The sequence below is a fragment of the Phyllobates terribilis genome, unplaced genomic scaffold, assembly GCF_046119375.1.
Source record: "Phyllobates terribilis strain yellow unplaced genomic scaffold, ASM4611937v1 Scaffold_4__5_contigs__length_816908805, whole genome shotgun sequence".
In the NCBI taxonomy this organism is placed as follows: Eukaryota; Metazoa; Chordata; class Amphibia; order Anura; family Dendrobatidae; genus Phyllobates; species Phyllobates terribilis.
This window is the reverse complement of record NW_027362764.1, coordinates 68,903,086-68,920,282: the sequence shown is the minus strand read 5'-3', so window position 1 is coordinate 68,920,282 and position 17,197 is coordinate 68,903,086. Positions and strand designations below refer to the sequence as shown.

Below are 17,197 nucleotides of genomic sequence, written 5' to 3'. Positions count from 1 at the left end.
TCTTGCCCTCCTTTGGCACGCCCATAATGGCGTCCGCTGCTCTTCCAAGGCGGGAAATCTGCGGTTTTGGCGGGAAGCGTCGCCCAGTGGCGGGAAACTCTGCAGATGGCGGGAACAAGCTGGAAATGGCGGACAATCGGCGGGAAACGACTGGTGATGGAGTCCGATGGCGTGGACCCTCCGGAACCGGCGGGAGACTTCTTTCTGAGGTAAACTTGCACTTTTCTTCAGGCACGCAGTACCCGGGTGTTGCGGGCACGTAATCCTGCCGACTACGCCAAAGTTGACGCGCCCCCTGGGACATATTCCTTTTTGAGGGGAATACCCGGCACCGGATCAGATGGGGGGTTGTAGTCTCCGAGCGGCTGTGACCCGGTCCCGTGCCCAGGGCGTCAAGCTCAGTGTTATGTGTGGCAGTTCTACAGATGTTACTAAAGTTCTTTTGTGTCGACTACGCCACCCGTTGTGATGCGGTCACTGTGGCCGCCGCTGCTGCAGGGTCCGCTGAGGCTGATGGTGGGTGCGCAGCTTGGTGAGATAACCCCCAACGGGAGGGGTATAGCCTCAGAGGGGACAGGCGCAGAGGATGGGGGTTGTGGTGGTGCGGTGCAGCCGGCAATGAAGACAGACTCGGGTTGTGCAGTTAAGGGTGTTTACTTACTGCTGATGTTATACTGGTCACTCCAGCTGCTAGTGACCACCCGAGCCGTGCTGCGTCCACCAGGTCCTGGATCCGGCCAACCCCCAAACAAGTCCAGAGCGTGGCCCTGAGCTCTCCCTCTGTCCTTTCTTCAGCCGTCCCCACCAGTGATTCACCTAGGTCCAGCTCCCTCGGGCCTTCTTTTGGGACACCCTTGGCCCTGGGTTCCCTGACCCTTCATGTGGTTTGCCTTCAGGGTGAATGTAGTGGGTGACCGTGGCAAACGCTGCCCACGATCTCCGGTCTTTGGCTGGGGATTGTTTTTGCCCCCACCAGCTTGGGTTCCGGTACCCTCTTGCTGACTCCTCACCCGGTGCTCTAATTTGGGTTCTTGGGTCCCTTCAGTCTTCCCCCTCTGGGTCTTTCTCTTTCTTTCTCCTCTCTCTCTCCAGGGCTGCTGTTTCCTTCTCTCTCCTCTCCAACTGACTTGTTCTCAGCGTCTGACCCTGATCTAAGTTGGTGCCCTCCTTATATATCCCTCTATGTGTGAGCTCAGGTGACCAGCACCCAATGAGCTCCTATCACTACCCAGACTGCTCCCCCTATCTGCCCCTACACTACATGGGATGTACCACCCCCCTCCCACTCCAGCCAGGAACAGGCTCGGTTGTACCTGCACATTTCTAAGTGGGAGTACCGTCGGCCTGCTCCTCTGGAATGGGATGTATGTAGTGCATGCAGTCTATCTGAGCTCAGTTCCACACTCCTTCCTTACCCGGGAGTGGAATATCACACCTCTGGGTTGAGGTGCAATACCCCTGTAGCAGCCGAATCCTCAGGGTGCTACACTTGATGTATTTTTTTTACTTTTTTTTTCATACTCCAGCATGTTGAAGTTTTGTTGCAAACTTTGTTGCAGTTTATTTTTTGATTTATTACTATTATTTTTATTATTGTTGGGTTATTAGAGCTTCTTTATGGAAATGACTTCCTTTGTCGGGATTTTCCGAAATCATAGTAAAATCGCTGCACTTTTATTGCAAATTCACAAAATCCCATCAAACAATGCGCAAGTGATTACATCCAAAAAAAACCCACAACAAATGCATGTAAAAATGTATAAAATGCAAGTATTAAAAGCAAAAAAACAGCAAATACTAAAAACCTTCAAAATTCACATTAAAAAAAAACACTTCAAATTTGATGAGGATTTTAAAGCCTAGGCAGTGTAAAGATTCACCAGATTTCTCAAACAGCATGAACCAGTAGGAAAACGGAAACATAATAAAAATGCACATTTATCTGCAGATTTTCCTAATCTCAAGTCTATGGTTGAAAATCTGCAAATAATATAAACATTTACTGCAAGAGCAAAAACTGCAGATTTCAAAATCGCATCGCAGGTCACTTCCCGCAGCGTAAAAAAAGACAGTGGGCAAGAGATTAATATAAATCCCATCCACTTTTGTTGGAGATGTAATATGTTGTGTGTTTTTTGCTCACGAAAAAACACAGCAGAAAAAAACGCACCAAATACTCATTATGAGAACTTAGAATTAAAGAGGTTGACAAAGGTGACAATATTTTTTCTTATTCTAATGCATGTATTTAAGAGCTAAGAATCATTTTTTAAGTAAAAATTTTGCACCATTATTCTTCTATCACCTCTGGGCTGTACTGTGTATTGCATGAGTTAACTGAGAGTCCGTCAGTGAGTTTGCTATGACGCTCCGACAGTGAGTTTGTGCCTTTTTATCTGACTTTTTCAGAGCTTCTCTCAGCAAATTTATGACTACAGACCACATCAGAGTTGAACGTGCAGAGGACGAGCAGCAGAGAAGCAAAACGGTGCAAATTTTTCAGTGTGACCGAATTGCAAAAATTGCGCGGATCCATAACACGGTGCCGATAGATTTGTATTGGCCGATAATGTAACTTGATGTGCAGCCGATGTTTGTATGGATACACGCAGCGGTATTTATGGGATGCCTATCATATATCTTCTTTCCAGTAGGGTGTGTGGAACATAGAACAACCCTATAAACATGCATATAAAAAAAATACATATAAATTACCTTTGTTTTTTGTGTCATGGTTCGATATCTGCGCTTTGGTGCCGCATATGACGCTGCTCAGATGGAGTGCGGTCATATAAACGCCTCATAGTGGAGTCTAATGTAAGTGATCTACTCCAGCATGATACCATGAAACCCTCATTGTTATGCACAGTGTCAGCTTCACCCCCTGCAAATGTAACAGTAAGCGACCACTTAGGGACAGGGCATAATAATCTAGCTATGGCCCTTTGTTAACCAGATGATAGTAAAGGGACAATTTAAAGGGCTCAGACACTAATATTAATACTGTGGGATTCCAAACCTGGAAAGGTGTCAATAGATGTCTTATGATATATTCTATAATTAATACATTGCGCTTTGAGCGAAATATAAAAACACTTGCCTTAAGAATGCAATTTTTCATAGCTGATGTAAATGCCGCTGTTCTCCTGAATCCGGCGTTGCTTTTCTTTTGTCCCTGCGCCTCTCCGCTCCTGAGATATGGCCCTCTTTTATCTATATATAAATCTAATTGTTAGCCAACTGGGCGTAGTCATCATGAGGATGATCACGCCCTCTTGGTAAATGAAAAGATTTATATCGAAGAAAGAAGGGGCCATATCTCAAGAACGGAGAGGCGCAGGAAGAAAAGAAAAATAGCTCCGGATTCAGGAGAACAGCGGCATTTACATCATGTAAAAAAATTATATTATGGCAAATGACAGGTTTTCCTTAAATTAATAGTGTTTTAGGGCAAGCAACAGCCAAGGAACCTGTTGTAGGCTGGTCCTGATACTGTGGTGTTTCCAATGACATTGTCAAGCAGCTATGCTTAGATTAGGGGAAGTTTACTGCATACAGTTATACAATGAATTCAATACAAAATGGTGAAATCCATCTAAAGCTAGCTCCCCCTAGTGGTAGCCACATGCAGCCATATATCAAGCCAGATAAACAAATGCGCTGAAATGAATCAAAATGGAATTTTGGATACATAAAGGAAAACAATGGACATTAATAAGTGTGTTCAACATTCGGCGACACTCTCGACAGGGATAAGGCCATTCTGAGGTTTTTTTATTTGGCCCTGTGTATTGGGAAGAAATCAATTCTTTCCCATTTATGCTGAATGTCTTAAAGTGAACAATATGCTCAGACGAATTGTCCATTTTGTCTTTATCTGCAATGCATTATACAAAGATAAACAAATATGGGAAGAAGCTTTCTAGAAATTCCCATTTAACTAAGCTATTTGTGAAAAACCATGAATATATATATATAAATAGTATATGTAAAGTGAAGTGAATGGGAGCTGAGCTGCAGTACCCGAGAATGGCCACTACTCAGTATACTGATCTGTGTGGTTCCACCTCCTTACAGTGTATGGCATCCAGGGTCAAAACAATCGTGGCTGCAAAGGGTGTGACTACGACCGGGCCCATGTGGGAGGGGTAGCGCCTATATCAGCTGGATGTGCATCCAAGGGTGTATTGTGGTGCTCTCTGCATTGCACTACACTCTGCTGGCAAATCAAAGACTGGCAGCTATCTTTAGTGTGCCCGTCATGGGCGGTACATGACAGTGACATCCACTGGAAAAGATCAGCAGGATGGAGGACATTATTACAGGAAAGTGTCAAGGATGGGGAACATTATTACAGGAAGGGAACCAGGATGGAGGACATTATTACAGGAAAGTGTCAAGGATGGGGAACATTATTACAGGAAGGGGACCAGGATGGAGGACATTATTACAGGAAAGTGTCAAGGATGGGGAACATTATTACAGGAAGGGAACCAGGATGGAGGACATTATTACAGGAAAGTGTCAAGGATGGGGAACATTATTACAGGAAGGGAACCAGGATGGAGGACATTATTACAGGAAAGTGTCAAGGATGGGGAACATTATTACAGGAAGGGGACCAGGATGGAGGACATTATTACAGGAAAGTGTCAAGGATGGGGAACATTATTACAGGAAGGGGACCAGGATGGAGGACATTATTACAGGAAGGGGCCCACAATGGAGAACATTAATACAGGAAAATGCCAAGGATGGGGAACATTATTACAGGAAGGGGACCAGGATGGAGGACATTATTACAGGAAAGTGTCAAGGATGGGGAACATTATTACAGGAAGGGGACCAGGATGGAGGACATTATTACAGGAAGGGGCCCACAATGGAGAACATTAATACAGGAAAATGCCAAGGATCGGGAACATTATTACAGGAAGGGGACCAGGATGGAGGACATTATTACAGGAAGGGGCCCAGGATGGAGGACATTATTACTGGAAGGGTCCCAGGATGGGGGACATTATCACAGTTACGGACCAAGGGTGGAGGACATTATTACTTCAAGGGGCCCAGGATTCAAGACATTATTACAAGAAGGGGCGCAGGAAGGGAAACATTACAGGAAGGGGCAAATGATGAGAGACATGATTACAGCAAGGGACCTGGATGTTGGACATTATTACATGGGGGAGGTGAACACATACTGTATGTCTTTATATTATCTACATTATCTTTATATTATGCTACAAGGATCCATAAATCTATCCAACATGTATGTGGGGTCAACGTCCAAATTTAGCATCGAGGCCCATTGGACTTTAGTTACGCCACTGATGGTATCCATTGATTGGTTGGAGTCCCAAGTGTCAGACTCTGTACTGATTGCATAGGATATAACATATAATATCTCAGTCCCTTACACCCCTTTAATCCATTATGTATAATTATTTAGAATAAAGGATAAGATTCTTATTAAGTGCAATACATTGTACAACAGTCCTAAACCAAATCCATGATACAGCACAAGACAAATCATCACATAATCAGTTAAATAAAGGGCCAAAAATAATTCTTGTGTTTGCACTTTATTCCTTCCTTTCTTCCAGGAGCTGTAACTTTTATTATTTTTCTGTCCACGTAGCCATATGAGTGTTTGCTTTTTGTTGTAGTTTTGAATTATACCATTCATTTTATTGTACAATGTCCTGGAGTACAGAAAATAAAATCTGGTGAAATGGTGAAAAATGCATTTCTGGCAATGCTTTTTTGAGATTCTGTTTTCACAGCGTTCATTGCAAGGTAAAACTGACTGAACTTCTGAAGCTTTTTTTTAAAAAAATTAAATGATGAAAAAAAAAGTCAAAGTTTTGTTAATTGTCTGTTCTGTAGCCATTTTCTGAGACTGGTAACTTTTTCTTTCTATCAATGGAGCTGAGTGAGGGCTTGTTTTTTTTTTTTTAATATTGGTGACCAGATGTTTTTATTGATGCAATTTGGCAGTTTTCACGTTTTCACGCGTTTCGGTCCCTTTTGGCATGCGTTCATCTAATTCATTTGTGGCGAGGTGCACGCCACTTTTAAAAAGTGCCTTTGACTTCTACATGCCCACTCATCAAGATGGACATGAATATTGCCATAGTTTTGCTTCCCTACAAGTCACTAGTGCGGCCACTTAGAATATTGGTCTCCGGTGTATAAGAAGGACATAGCTGAACGAGAGCGGGTGCAGAGAAGAGCGACCAAGGTTAAGGGAATGGGTGACTGCAGAAAACGGGTTATCAAAATTGGGGTTATTCAGTTTGGAAAAACCAAGGCTTATGGGCGATCTTATTACAGTGTACAAATATATGAGTAGACAGTACAGAGAGCTTTCTAATCCTCATTTTGCACCTAGGCTTAGATGACAAGGTGACATCCTCTACATCTAGAGGAAAGAAAGTTTAATCTTTATCACAGACACAGATTCTTTACTGTAAGAGCAGTGAGACTGGATCCTTTAATGGACAAACAATTCTTTACTGTACAAGAAATGAGACGATGAATTCTTTATTGTACAAGCAGTAAAGCCATGGATTATTTACTATACAAGCAGTGTGATTACGAATTCTTTACTGTACAAGCAGTAAAACTATGGATTATTTACTGTACAAGCAGTGAGAGTATGAAACTCTCTGCCACAACATGTTGTAATGGTCAATTCACCAAACAAATCAAGAAGGGTCTGGACGCCTTTCTCGACAAACATAATACAGGTTATGTGTACTAGATTTTGTGATGGGGTGTTGATCCACTTGTAGAGTCAGAAAGGAATTTTTCCCCTACTATAGACATTTAGCATCTACCTCTGGGGTTTTTGCCTTCCTCTGGATCAACAAGTTAGATTATAGGTTGAACTCGATGGACCTGTGACCTGTATCTTTTTTCAACCTTAAAACTATGAATCCACTCTAGACCACCAAGTATTATTACTTTTGACCCCTTTAATACCTGATAATATTTAGAGGTGTCTCATGTTATCATTTGAGATTAGTATTACCTGGATGCTGCATATCAGTAGGACACTACATAGTATTAAGTGGGCTACATATGATGGTATTACATTGGCACCATATAAACTATAAAAGCTGCTTTTGAAATGAAGAGAAAACTGTCTAAAAATGCCAAGCATGTGCATATATGTATGTGTATATGGGGGGTCTTGGGTCCTTGTTGCCCTGAGCCACTGTTCACTTTCTCAAAAAATTGAAATAAATACCTTGTAAGAATCCCTGAGCTCCCCTGACTCTGACATATTTTTCCATTTGGTGCTGCGTTGCTCCATTGTAGAGATATTCATATTTGTTTCTTCTGGAGCACAGTATGTGAAATCTCTGCTTGTTGATCAACTGGGCGTTTCATCAGAGTATTCCCTCTCAGATGCTGCCAATCACATCTCGGCAGCTAAGCTAGCAATCTCAGATGCTAGTGAGCTGTGATTGGCAGCATCTGGGAAGGAGGGGTCAAAGCGCACTCTCCCAGATAAGACTGTGAAGAAACGTCCAGTTGAACAACAAGCAGAGATTTCACATAGTGCGCTCCAGAAGAAACAAATGCAATTATCTCTGCAAAGGAGCGACGCAGCACAAAAAGGAAAGGAGTGTCAGAATCTGGGGATCTTAGAGATTTTTACAAGGTATTTAACTTTGTTTTTTGAGCAAGTGACAGGTCCTCTTTAATGGCTCTCACCAAAATAACAGGATATTCAATAAATATACTTATATATAGGAAATGGCTTAAAATGGGGTTATAATAATTTTTGGATTCTGGTCCCCAGTAAAAATTAATTTAGTGTGTACAAGTGAACAGGTTTAAACTGCAATACAAGACACGGCCAAGGGTAGGAGTGGTGCTCTTAGGAAAACTGCCCCGATTTACATTCTCAACATACAGTATCTCATGCTCCTGTTATAGCATTTCCATACTTTTGCGTACAGTAAGTTAAAATTCTACAATAAGTTGTTATCTCTGCCGAACCTGACAAGTTGTCTTATCTTGTTCTCTCCATCTACATCCGCACAGATAATGGTATCACATGCGTTAAGAGAGTGACATCAATTATTAACTGGGAGGCAGATGGCATATATATATATTAAAGGGGTTGATTGCAAATTTGGCTTGATTAATTTACAACTCTGACACTTTGCATTCGGCGATATCAAGCTGCATTAGTGCAAAGAACCTCATTGTTTATTCAGCAGCCGTGAAACTAAGTGGGCCAAACTACTGGAAGTTAAAAAAAAAAGTATCTGATAGGAATATGCTGAAGTAGCAGAGCTTGGTTTGCAATTTTAAAGGGTTTGGCTATCTGGAAAAATGGTGAACTTATCATTGGATAAATGAGCTGGTGGTCAGAACTATGAATATAAGTGAGTCCTGAGATATTTGTCTGTAACAATAGGGATGCTCAGGTCGGCAGTGGGGCTGCATATGCAAAATGGTAGGAAACTTACAAATCTGCTATAATTTTTATTTTTGTTAAAGCACCACTCCATCGTTTTGTTTATTTTTCAGCGCTGGAGTGGCGCTTCAAATATAAGTCCCCTATGCCCAGTCATATACTCACCCTTTGGCTCGCCAATGCAAGTTAATGGATGCGATTAAAAAAAAGGCACTCGGACCATGCGAGTGCCATCCAATTACAATGCGATTTTAACATGGGCTTTTACATAGAGAAATTCTCTGTGTCATTAACACATAGTTTTCCAAGGAAATATTCTTCATCACACACATATTTATATATACACTGCTCAAAAAAATCTAGACCTGAATCCGATTGAGCACATCTGGGACATCATATCTCGCTCCATCCACCAACGTCACGTTGCACCACAGACTGTCCAGGAGTTGGCGGATGCTTTAGTCCAGGTCTGGGAGGAGATCCCACAGGAGACCATCCGCAACCTCATCAGGAGCATGCCCAGGCGTTGTAGGGAGGTCATACAAGCACGTGGAGGCCACACACAATACTGAGCCTTATTTTGACTTGTTTTAAGGACATTACATCAAAGTTGACTTCAAATCTCCATTGGTTAATAAATTTGATTTCCATTGATGATTTTTGTGTGATTTTGTTGTCAGCACATTCAACTTTGTACAGAACAAAGTATTCAATGAGAATATTTCATTCATTCAGATCTAGGATGTGTTATTTGAGTGTTCCCTTTATTTTTTTGAGCAGTGTATATTAGATATACCATATTTTTCGGACTATAAGACGCACTTCAAATTTTAGGGTGGAAAATAGGAAAAAAAAATATTTTTTATAAGATGGGGGTCCGTCTTATAGTCTGAATAGGTATCTTACCTGGGGGGGCGGTGGAGCTGGGGTCACAGGAGGCAGGGTCCTTCAGGAAGCCGACGGAAGTGAAGGCATGCTGGTACCTGGTGGCTGGGGGCCTGGTGCCCTGGTACCTGGGGTGATGGTGCTGGGGGCCTGGGGTGCAGGTGCTGGGGGCCTGGTGCCTGGCGTGCGGGTGCCTGGCTAGGGTGCTGGTACCTGGCCTGGGGTGCGGGTGCCTGGCCTGGGGTGCTGGTGCCTGGCCTGGAGTGCTGGTGCCTGGCCTGGGGTGCTGGTGCCAGGCCTGGGGTGCTGGTGCAGGGGCCTGGGGTGCTGGTGCCTGGCCTGGGGTGCGGGTGCCTGGCCTGGAGTGCTGGTGCCTGGCCTGGGGTGCTGGTGCCAGGCCTGGGGTGCTGGTGCAGGGGCCTGGGGTGCTGGTGCAGGGGCCTGGGGTGCTGGTGCCTGGCCTGGGGTGCTGGTGCCAGGCCTGGGGTGCTGGTGCCAGGCCTGGGGTGCTGGTGCAGGGGCCTGGGGTGCTGGTGCCAGGCCTGGGGTGCTGGTGCAGGGGCCTGGGGTGCTGGTGCCTGGCCTGGGGTGCTGGTGCCAGGCCTGGGGTGCTGGTGCAGGGGCCTGGGGTGCTGGTGCCTGGCCTGGGGTGCGGGTGCCTGGCCTGGGGTGCTGGTGCCTGGCCTGGGGTGCGGGTGCCTGGCTTGGGGTGCGGGTGCCTGGCCTGGGGGCCGGGCCTGGCCGGGTACCAGGGCCGGTGTATTGCTGTGAGTGAACTTTGCAGAGCAGAGTGAGCGGCTTCCGGTGGCCGCGGCCATGTTCCCTAAGATGTGCTCTACAGGAAAATGGAATTATTTATTACTAAATTGCATGTACAGTAAGCTACAAACACAAATCAGTGATTATATATCTCACTTACATATTTATATATTCGCATGTAAATCAGATGTTATTCGGATACTAGGTGAGAAAAATTACATTGTACTTGGATTGAAAATCGCATGCCAATCATCCGACTTTTCGGGCCAGATATCCGAATGTTTTTTTGAAGTAGATGAGTGCTGGAGTGGTACTTTAAAAAGGATCAATAAAATGTTTGTAAAAGTTTACATAACATGAAAAGGGTAGTCTAGGACGTAAATATTGATGACTGATTCTTAAGATAAGTTATCAATATCAGATCAGTGGGGAACAGACAAACAACACTCCCAACAATCAGGTTCTGTTTCCTACAAGAAATCAAAGTAAAAATGTAGCTCCAAAAACCCCAATGTAAAACAAAAAATCACTAAAGAAGCTAAAAATGTTTTTTTTTTACTTAAACGTGATATAAATACATTAAAGAGAACAGGTCACCGGAAAATGACCTAGTGTTTAAATGCGGCTTTTTATGTTAAATGTATTTTATTTTATTTTTTTTACAAAATTTTGGTAATTTATTTTATTGTATTAAATAGTTAGAAATCTTGAAATTTTCACACCGGCCACTGAGGCTTTTTTAGACTCTAGCTTCCTGTTGTTTTTGGAAATCTACATGCACATTAACAGCAAAGAACAGACATAGATTTTATCTTTTGAAGCATCTAATGAGCGGGTGCAAAGGTCATCATGATGGGAGAGGGAGTGTAGTTAGCTGCTACATAACCTATTGTAATTGGTGGAGCTTTGTATAGAGGTCTTACCTGACATTGTAATCCTGCCTGTAATAAAAATGAGGCTGCTGAAAAGTCTTCTGTATGTTAACAGGTGGTATATGTCTAAAATAGCCTCTAAAGTAGCCCTAGCGGCCAGTGTGAAACTTGCAATATTTTCTTCAATTTATATATAAAAAAAATACATTGCCAAAACTTAAAGAGAGATACATTTAACATAAAAACCTAACCTAAACAATAGGTTATTTTCTGATGATGGACTCCCTTTAAAAGGGACCTGTCAGAAAGTTTAGACCCTCCTCAACCATTATAATTATCAGGACTGTGTAGTCCTTTAAAAGAAAAGCCAATCAATCCCTTTATGAACCCAAGGTGCTGCTTCAGCAGTGATAAAAACCGTCTTTAGAAGCTCAGTCTGGAAGTGCACAAAGGTATGAAGATGCACTTACAGCTTCTCAGCCTTCGCTGTATTCCCAAAGTAGCAGCACCCTCCCCTGACTGATTGACAGATCAGTGACCATAGTCCAGTTAATCAGCCAGGGGAGGGTGCTGCTAGGTAGGAAATACAGCGGAGGCTGAGAAGCTGTAAGTGCATCTTCACACTCGAATGTACGACCAGACTGAACTTCAAAATACAAGTTCTTGATGCTGAAGCATCACTATAGTGTCATAAAGGGATTGACTGGCTTATCTTTTATAGGTCTACACAATAATATTTATGGTGTCGGTTGGTTGGGTATAAAAGTTTCTGAAAGATTCCCTTTAAGCGCCATGTAAATCCATCACTGTCATCTGCAAATGTTGCAGTAAGGTGTTTATTTCTGATATTATTATTACTGTAAGGCCATGTTCACATGTTCAGTATTTGGTCAGTAATTTACATCAGTATTTGTCGGCCAAAACCAGGAGTGGAACAATCAGAGGAAAAGTATAATAGAAACACGTCACCACTTCTGTATTTATCACCCACTCCTGGTTTTGGCTTACAAATACTGATGTAAAATACTGACCAAATACTGAACGTGTGAACGCAGCTTAACTCTCATCAGCATAAAAAGAAAAAAAAAGGAAAACCTCAGAAATGTTATTCTACCAGCTGACATAATACCCATGAGAACTTGGCTGTGTTAGGCTTAAATCTAGAACACACTGGTAAACCTTTCCTGACCTTTGACATTTTTCCTGCAAGTTAAATACATCCCATTACTGAAAAGTAAAAGTATTTGAAAACATAAAATGTGGTGAGTCATCTCTGGATTTTCAAGAAATGACGTGAGCGAACACTCAACTTTGTAACTGCCAATCAGAGGGTGACTTTCAGGACAAAAAGTTTATTTTTGACTGAGTGATATAGGTTATAGCACATACAACTCGAGCTTAAAGGGGTTGTCAACTCATGACAACACCTGTGTAGAAGCCCTTTTAAAGGGAGAGAGCCCCTTACTTCTTCCATCAGGGCTTTAGCTCTGATGGATTTTTACATAGTGCCTATTGATTTCAACAGACACAACATTTACATTACAGCTTTTCCAAGTCTTAACAACTGCATAATCAGTAAGGTCATCCTGGATAAACAAACCCTTTTAGGCTTACCCCTCTGAATGCACAATTTTTTTTTTGTACAAATTCTGTCTTTTTACAGTAAACCTACAGAAAAGCATGGTTTTGCTGCAGACATCAATCACAACAAGTTAAAACTCCTTTCGGTGCACATACTGGTCTAATATGTTCAGGAACAATCCTGTTTCTCATGCTTTAAGAAGTAAGAGATCCAGGTGCTGAGTGTTCCCAAACAAATGAGAAAAATCTCAAAGGTGAATGTGAAATGATGAATCAAAATATGGATATAAAATAAAATTTATTTAAAACCACAACACACACGTTTCGACTGCGAATAGCCTTCCTCAGGTATCGCCAGGAGACACTTGAAGAAGGCTGTTTGCAACCGAAACTCCTTATGGTTTTAAATTAATTTTATTTTTTATCCGTATTTTGATTCACCATTTTACATTCACCTTTGAGATTTTTCTCACTTGTTTGGGAACCCCCAGCACCTGGATCTCTTACCTCTAAATTCCTTCTGCTGGAATCTTTCCTGGAGGATTTCCCTGCAGCACACCGGATCAGCTGCACCCACTCCTTTCCAGCATACATGTACATAGAGTTGTGCCCTATCTGCACAACTTCACCAGGTGAGATATTCCACTCGCCATTATATTGATTTTTTCACTTAATACGCTCAGAAAGTGCTACCTTATCTCACTTTCCCGCAGGGATTAGCCATACATCATACATTTATCATGCTTTGTAAATCCACTTGTACAATAGGTGATTCCTCTTTATCAGCATTCTACCAGCACTATAGGTGCGAGAACGTCCCTTTCTTCACTTCCCAACATGCATTGATGATGCTATTGTCCAATGCCTACCCTGCCTTGGTGTGAAAGTACGCCTCTTTGTTATGCCGGTATGCAATTTGATAGACAGGAAAAAAAAGTGTACAAAGACAAAGACTCACCCCGACGTGATGTAGAGAAATAAAGAATCACTTCCACTTCCTGTAGAGAAACAAAGAACCCCCCCCACACATTTCTTAGAAAGAGACAAAGTTCTGCCCCTATTCTGCTTAATCCATCTCAGCATCTCTGCTGCTACAGATGGATTAAACTTGACAACAGACGGTGGACAAAAATTGCAACCAAACTAAGAAACTGGGTGGACGGCACTTTGGATTGATTTTTGGGGGGAATAAAACATTCTTAACAGAACTGGTCTGAAAGTGACTATTTAAAGGGAAAAAGAGTGTAAACTTGACTTGATAAGGAAGATTGTAATAAAGAGAAGAAAAAATTTTTTTGATGTCCAAAACAAAAAAATTACCTCCATATCATTGTGTTATTGTCCAAATTATTGTGCTAAAATACATTAGTATCACCATAACAGTACCATAACAGGAAGTCTAAAAGGAGCAGCTTCAGCCTATGACTGCAGAGCAGGAAGTGATGTCAGAGCATGGGCATTATTCTGGGAACTGTGCAGGCGGTACCATATAGCAATACTTCTCATTGCCTGTGGCTTTTAGGATCTGCGGTTTACAGAGCACCTTGTAAATTTGATTTAAAGGGACCAGAGAAAAAAAAAAGTGTGGTTTTGGAAGAAAATATTTTGGCCCATCACCCTCCCATAGATCCCATAAATTAGTAGTGGACCTTCCTTGGAAGTCCTTGAAATGCTGTCAGCTATATACAGTACAGACCAAAAGTTTGGACACACCTTCTCATTTAAAGATTTTTCTGTATTTTCCTGACTATGAAAATTGTACTTTCACACTGAAGGAATCAAAACTATGAATTAACACATGTGGAATTATATACTTTACAAAAAAGTGTGAAACAACTGAAAATATGTCTTATATTCTAGGTTCTTCAAAGTAGCCACCTTTTGCTTTGATGACTGCTTTGCACACTCTTGGCATTCTCTTGATGAGCTTCAAGAGGTAGTCACCGGAAATGGTTTTCACTTCACAGGTGTGCCCTGTCAGGTTTAATAAGTGGGATTTCTTGCTTTATAAATGGGGTTGGGACCATCAGTTGTGTTGTGCAGAAGTCTGGTGGATACACAGCTGATAGTCCTACTGAATAGACTGTTAGAATTTTTATTATGGCAAGAAAAAAGCAGCTAAGTAAAGAAAAACGAGTGGCCATCATTACTTTAAGAAATGAAGGTCAGTCAGTCCGAAAAATTGGGCAAACTTTGAAAGTGTCCCCAAGTGCAGTTGCAAAAACCATCAAGCGCTACAAAGAAACTGGCTCACATGAGGACCGCCCCAGGAAAGGAAGACCAAGAGTCACCTCTGCTTCTGAGGATAAGTCACCAGCCTCAGAAATCACCGGTTAACTGCAGCTCAGATTAGAGACCAGGTCAATGCCACACAGAGTTGTAGCAGCAGACACATCTCTACAGCAACTGTTAAGAGGAGACTTTGTGCAGCAGGCCTTCATGGTAAAATAGCTGCTAGGAAACCACTGCTAAGGACAGGCAACAAGCAGAAGAGACTTGTTTGGGCTAAAGAACACAAGGAATGGACATTAGACAGTGGAAATCTGTGCTTTGGTCTGATGAGTCCAAATTTGAGATCTTTGGTTCCAACCACCGTGTCTTTGTGCGACGCAGAAAAGGTGAACGGATGGACTCTACATGCCTGGTTCCCACCGTGAAGCATGGAGGAGAAGGTGTGATGGTGTGGAGGTGCTTTGCTGGTGACACTGTTGGGATTTATTCAAAATTGAAGGCATACTAAACCAGCATGGCTACACAGCATCTTACAGCGGCATGCTATTCCATCCGGTTTGCGTTTAGTTGGACCATCATTTATTTTTCAACAGGACAATGACCCCAAACACACCTCCAGGCTGTGTAAGGGCTATTTGACCAAGAAAGAGAGTGATGGGGTGCTACGCAGATGACCTGGCCTCCACAGTCACCAGACCTGAACCCAATCGAGATGGTTTGGGGTGAGCTGGACCACAGAGTGAAGGCAAAAGGGCCAACAAGTGCTAAACATCTCTGGGAACTCCTTCAAGATTGTTGGAGGACCATTTCCGGTGACTACCTCTTGAAGCTCATCAAGAGAATGCCAAGAGTGTGCAAAGCAGTCATCAAAGCAAAAGGTGGCTACTTTGAAGAACCTAGAATATAAGACATATTTTCAGTTGTTTCACACTTTTTTGTCAAGTATATAATTCCACATGTGTTAATTCATAGTTTTGATGCCTTCAGTGTGAATGTACAATTTTCATAGTCATGAAAATACAGAAAAATCTTTAAATGAGAAGGTGTGTCCAAACTTTTGGTCTGTATTGTAAGTCTCGAGTTATTGCTGAATGTCTCTTTTTCCTCTATACTTTGGTAGTCTAGTGGAGGCGTCTTGTCAAAAATTTCTGTTTTTATGCCCACAGAAAAGTGCTTTTAAGTGTTAAAAGCTACGAAGCACAGTGCATTGTCAGGCACAGTTATGATATTTTGCTCGCTGAAAGGTAATAAGTGACTAGCGTGCGGAAATGGAGCAAAAAAACAATGGTAATAATTATGATCTTGGGAAAAAATGCAGTTAAACAATATCATATGACAGAGTCTACAAAGGCTGTATAGAAATGTGAGGGTGGTAACAAAAGCGGGTGTGCAGCTCCGCAGGTCTGCTCTGTGGTAAACACCAAGTGCAAAATCCCACTTCCACATGTCACTGTTACAGTCGTCCAGGAAGCAGAGATATGGGGAGCTGTTTGTTGAGCTGCTTTAGCTGTCCCTCTGTCTGCTGCCTGTGAAGAAATGCAGCAAGTCACCGAAGATATTCTTTCCTTAAAGGGAACCTGTCATGTACAAAAAAATAAAAATATTTACCTGCAGATATCAGGTTACTCTGCAGGTAAATAGCATTAAAATGCAACTACCGAAAATGCAGCTACTGGGAGAAAATGAAATGATATCCTCCCAGGAGCCACTAGCTTTCAGTCATAGGGCATGCATGGAGCAGCTACAGTCACCACTCACTATACTGCGAGTATACTACTTAATAAACGTACTTACCTTGGTCCTCACCAGTCCCTGCAACCACAGATTCCCGCTGGTCCTCTGCTCGCACCCTTAGGTAACAGCTCCTATTCTAGTTTTCTCTTTACTCTTCACCAGTGAGACCCAAGTGCATCAATTATTATGTATATACAGTCATGGCCAAAAGTATTGAGAATGAGACAAATAGTAATTTTTCCAAAGTTTACTGCTTCATTTTTGTAATGGCAATTTGCATATACTCCTGAATGTCAAAGAGTGATCAGCTTAACAGCAATTACTGTACTTGCAAAGTCAATATTTGCCCAGAAAATGAACTCTAACCCCCAAAACACATTTCAACATCATTGCAGTCCTGCCTTAAAAGAAGCAGCTAACATCGTTTTAGTGATTGATCCATTAACACAGGTGTGGGTGTTGATGAGGACAGGGCTGGCGATCAATCAGTCATGATTAAGTAAGAATGACATCACTGGACACTTTAAAAGGAGGCTGGTTCTTGGTATCATTGTTTCTCTTCAGTTAACCATGGTTATCTCTAAAGAAACACGTGCAGCCATCATTGCACTGCACAAAAATGACCTAACAGGGAAGAGTATCGCAGCTACAAAGATTGCACCTCAGTCAACAATCTATCGCATCATCAAGAACTTCA

The 17,197-nt window shown here is 42.3% G+C and overlaps 1 protein-coding gene across 2 annotated transcripts in view; it reads right to left on the bottom strand.

Moving 5' to 3' along the window:
- CACNB2 (calcium voltage-gated channel auxiliary subunit beta 2) overlaps window positions 1–17,197 on the bottom strand; it is a 433,018-nt gene that overhangs the window by 306,171 nt on the left and 109,650 nt on the right. The window lies entirely within an intron of this gene.